The 4,628-nt window shown below is 28.0% G+C and overlaps 1 long non-coding RNA gene across 1 annotated transcript; it reads right to left on the reverse strand.

Moving 5' to 3' along the window:
• Window positions 1-2,503: 2,503 nt before the first annotated feature.
• On the reverse strand, window positions 2,504-4,615 carry LOC108746468. Its single transcript, XR_001939174.1, has 4 exons — window positions 4,538-4,615; window positions 3,387-3,753; window positions 3,043-3,158; window positions 2,504-2,973 (listed from the first exon to the last, which is right to left on the reverse strand). It is a non-coding gene; the product is annotated as an uncharacterized LOC108746468 (long non-coding RNA).
• Window positions 4,616-4,628: the final 13 nt, after the last annotated feature.

Genomic DNA, 4,628 nt, shown 5'->3' on the forward strand with positions numbered 1-4,628 from the left:
TCACATATTTATCTGTGAATAATAAAATTTTATCAATATATCTGTTGTTTTTTTTTTAAATTTTGTTTCTACATTTTATTAGTTAAATAAACCAAATTTTTGTCAGGTCAGGTCATCTATCTGAAAAATAAACATAAATTTCTATTAATCAAATTTAAATAATAACATATTTAGTAAAAGCGCGTTCTATTATTTGTCTAGTTTGTGATAAAATAAAATTAAAATTATTCTCGACCTGTAATATACAAAAGTTTGCAAAAATAAATATATACAAAAGACTAGTAATGCAACATTACTGATATAATTATAATAAAATTAAAATATAAGTAAAATAAAATAGTATTAATACAACAGAACAGTATTAAATAAAAAGATCATGCCGTTTTTCGATCAAAGTAGAATCTTAAATGCTAAATTAATATTTATATTACTGTATGAATATTAATTTAGTATTTAAAGTCCTGTTCTCTATTTTCTATTTCTGTTTCCTATTCCTTTCATTGTGCGCAGCTCCTGAGATGAACTCGTCTTTATATATACAGGGTATTTGGAAAATAATGATAAATCTTTCGCATAAGGGCAGAATGAACTAAATTGAGAAGAAAACTCTTCTACCATTTTCCAATTTTCGCAATAGTTAAGAAGATGCTGGAACGACGGCAGAACTTAATCAAGGTCGATATTACATAATTTTATTTCCAATATATAAGATGCTTACGCCCTCTGAGTTAATATGATCATGCAGGAAATTCAATCGATTAATTATCGACATTTTTATTCTGTTTCTTACATAACCATCTGAGCTCAGAGACAAAAACATATTAAGTTCGATCCCACAAATGTAAGAATTATTTAATTTTGGAAAATTTTCCAATTTTAGAATTGAGAAAAAAATAAACCGGGATTGAAGTTAATTTTATATTTGTGGACTTTAGAAATACAGTTGTATTATATACACATGCAATGTAGGCCGCGTTTCAATATATACCACCAGTACTAAACATCTGTAATATATATAAAGTACAGATTTTTAACTTTTAATAGTTATATCGACGAAGCCGTAGTAGCACTTTTTTTTACGTCCAATGCCATTTTAGATTAGGATAATATATTATCAAAAATGAATACAACATTACACATACATGACGTAACTCTCTTTGCTCTGTCTAATAAAAAAAGATAGATACTTATAGTATAATATATACATTACTAACATGTCGACTCATATATCCAATATAGAAAATTATATGTATATTATACCATGTAAACACATACGCACGCATTATATAAATAGATAAAAGTCTCATGTTGAGATATTAATTGCTAAAAATTACTAAAAACTGTCTTTAATAATTTTTTATTCAAACACTATCAACTTTAAGAAAAACTGCAAGAGACAAAAATTATTTATTTTCTTCTCATAGAATTCTACGAATTTTTTCAAAATTTTTTATCAACTTTTTAGTACTACATTTTTTCATTTTTACCAACATGAGAAAATACGGCATTAAAAAATTCTAAAAAAATTCTAAAAAAATTTTTAGAGCTCTATGAGAAGAAAATAAATAATTTTTGCTGGTTTTTTGTAAAGTTGAATATTTGATTTATTTATGGCGTAAATTCTTTATATTTTTACTAATATTGAAAAAATTTTTTATAAAAATTAAAAATGTCAATCTTGACAAAAATCGAATTTGTTTACTTCAATCGGATTTTTCGAGTAGAAACAAAAACTTGAATATTTTTTCATATTTTTTTCCTAATAGAGAATTTCGAGACGAACAATTCAATGTGACAAGACGACATTATTTTTTGTTTTTCAATAATTTAAACAGAGATTATGTTTAATCAAACGTTTTCGAAATAAATTTTTAAAAATTTAAATCTAGGAAACTAATGGAGATAAAAATCTAAAAAAATAACTGAGTATTTTAAGATGGGAAACATAAAAACATCAGTAAAAAGATCGTAAGGGGTCAGTGACGAAGATCGTTGATTTGGAGTGGAGACCATATATGTGTCAGTCTGTGAAAAAATTGTTATAATTATATAAATAAATAAAAAAATTTTAATTGTATAAATAATCTTGAATATACTTCACATAGAAATGATCTATTAGTAGGAGTCCACTCTTTATTGACCAATCTATGTCGCCTATTGAGCACGCCGAGTTGGATCTCGAAGGAAAATTTTCATAATGAATCGTTTTTCGTTAGAATTTATACGCTCGGAAGCTGTACAATCAGTAATGTTATTGAAATATTCAGTAATTATAGAAATGAAATATAGATAACAAATCTAAAATAATATTTATTTTTAGATAAACTATTATTATTAAATGTAAAGTATTTAAAGAATTTATGATTAATCTTATATCAAATTTTAGTTACAAATATTATAGTAAGTTTAACATATATCCTATAGTTGTAACTCGTTATGACAGTAACGATATCATTGTTGTCATAACGAGTAACAGAATGCAGCTACAGCAAGCCTATGCCTTGAACCAACCCTTAAAAGGTTTCTAAAGCCGTCTGTTTTACTGATTAAATCATGTAATTTTTATATAACAAATACTTTTTTTCTGTTTCAGCCATTCGAAAATCCTTTTCCAGGATTAAAGTATATACATTAATACGTGTCTGGAAAGTGGAGTCTACGTCTAGAACGATCAAAAATTTCAAAATTGATATATTTTTTACCATTTCTTAGTGAAACATGGCGTCTCAGCTGTCAAGTCGTGACAACATTTACTTGAAATAAATGCTTTGCAATCTGTACGTACAAAATAATGGTTCCCAGACACGTAGTTTACACGAACAAATAACATCGAGTTCTTAGAATTAGAGTTAGACACTTTATCGACGAATTTGTTACGAAAATTATCGTTCCTTTCTCGTATCAGTAATCATTTAATCCGTTAGGTCTTTTAGATCTTGTCATAATCTTCGTCAAACTTTTAATGCAAGCGTCCTGAAAGGAAGAGATCGATTGAGATTTGGAGCAAACTATTAACATCATAAGCAGATGGGAAAAGCTTACGTGGGAGTTAATCCAATTCCACTATTCTCCGCATATCTCGCAACATTTCTCAATCTTCTTTCGGCCAGTTTGATTTTATATGGATTTTATGCCGCTTCTCAAAATGTTTACGGAGCCTGCATTTATGTCAAAGCATACGACAAAAGAAAACAGCGTGATTATTATGAAATCATGTGTTGCGCCGATTAAAACTATCTTAATACCACACTTAGAACTATATAGCGCGCTACTTCTATCTTATTTAATAGAATAAGCTTGTTAATAGAATAAGCTTATTTAATAGAATAAGCTTGCAACTTCGAATTCTACAAGATTCTTGCATTCATAAATTTCTCTGGCCTTACATTAGATAAAGAATGATGTACCACGGTAGAAGCCATTTACCGTCCATCGAGAGAGTTTTAGAAATTACCAACGTTCTTCCAGCTGAGGTGTGGTCGCATGTTAGGAGCGAAGACAATTCTGCGAACTTATTATCAAGAGGTATAATGCATTTTCTAATGCCCTTCAAAATCACAGCATGTGGTGGGAAAGTCCGTCATATCTCTCCAATAGAATTATGATAGCAAACGAATTTGTCTAAGGTATCAGTTTATGAAAAACTCTAAGATCCCCCACAAAACCAGGATATCCGGCATAACAAAACATATCTGTATCACATAGCTTGAAGCTGTGATATAATAGCATACACACTTTCTTGTCAGGCAACATCTGAAAAATAAACATAAATTTCTGTTAATCAAATTTAAATAATAACATATTTAAAAAAAAGCAAATCTATCAATATTACAGATAGTGCTGAAATTTCAATATGAACCGCCAATAGCACCAAGAATATTATCAAGATCCGTTTCGTTTGAACTTTTCTGTTATAATATTCATACGATTCACAGTTTTTATAAATGGTATTTTTTATAAAAAATGGTATTTATCTATAAGAATCAAAAGTTGCTAGCAACCACAACAGCAAGTAACTGCACTTTCGGTTCTATACGAGGTCTTCCTGAATTATTAAATTTTATCAGCATCGGACTAAGTTATTTTCTAATAAATAAAAAGTGTTTGATGCCATATGAAAATGTTCTTTGAATTGACATATCATGAATCTAAGTACTACATTATTTACGTAATTTTCTATTTGGATTACTTTTTTTTGTTTGTCCTCTTAATTGAGAAACTTGCATACAAATAATTATTACATTCAATAATTCTTCCGTTTCACTTTTGCTTTCGTTATTTGAATCCAGAGCTAAAGCAGTCTTTAATATATCATTATTCGCAGTTTATCAATAAAATTTTTTCTATTTTATCAATATCTGAAATTGAAAGAAGCAATTGTGAAGTCTTTACTTTTTAAGATTGTTGGAAACATCTTTCCGACAGAAAAGTTCAAACGGCATTTAGTTAATTTACAAATTCTTGGATCGTAATCTATTAAACATGATTAAACAATACCACGAAGAATACCGACACGAATAATTTACGAATAAATTACCTTTAATATAATTGCATTTGTCCGCCATGTATGTTACTCTAACTTGTTCCAAATTTCACTAAAAAATATTTTTCTTCAGGAGTAAAAAAAA

Source organism: Trachymyrmex septentrionalis, unplaced genomic scaffold (genome assembly GCF_001594115.1).
Source record: "Trachymyrmex septentrionalis isolate Tsep2-gDNA-1 unplaced genomic scaffold, Tsep1.0 scaffold171, whole genome shotgun sequence".
NCBI lineage: Eukaryota > Metazoa > Arthropoda > Insecta > Hymenoptera > Formicidae > Trachymyrmex > Trachymyrmex septentrionalis.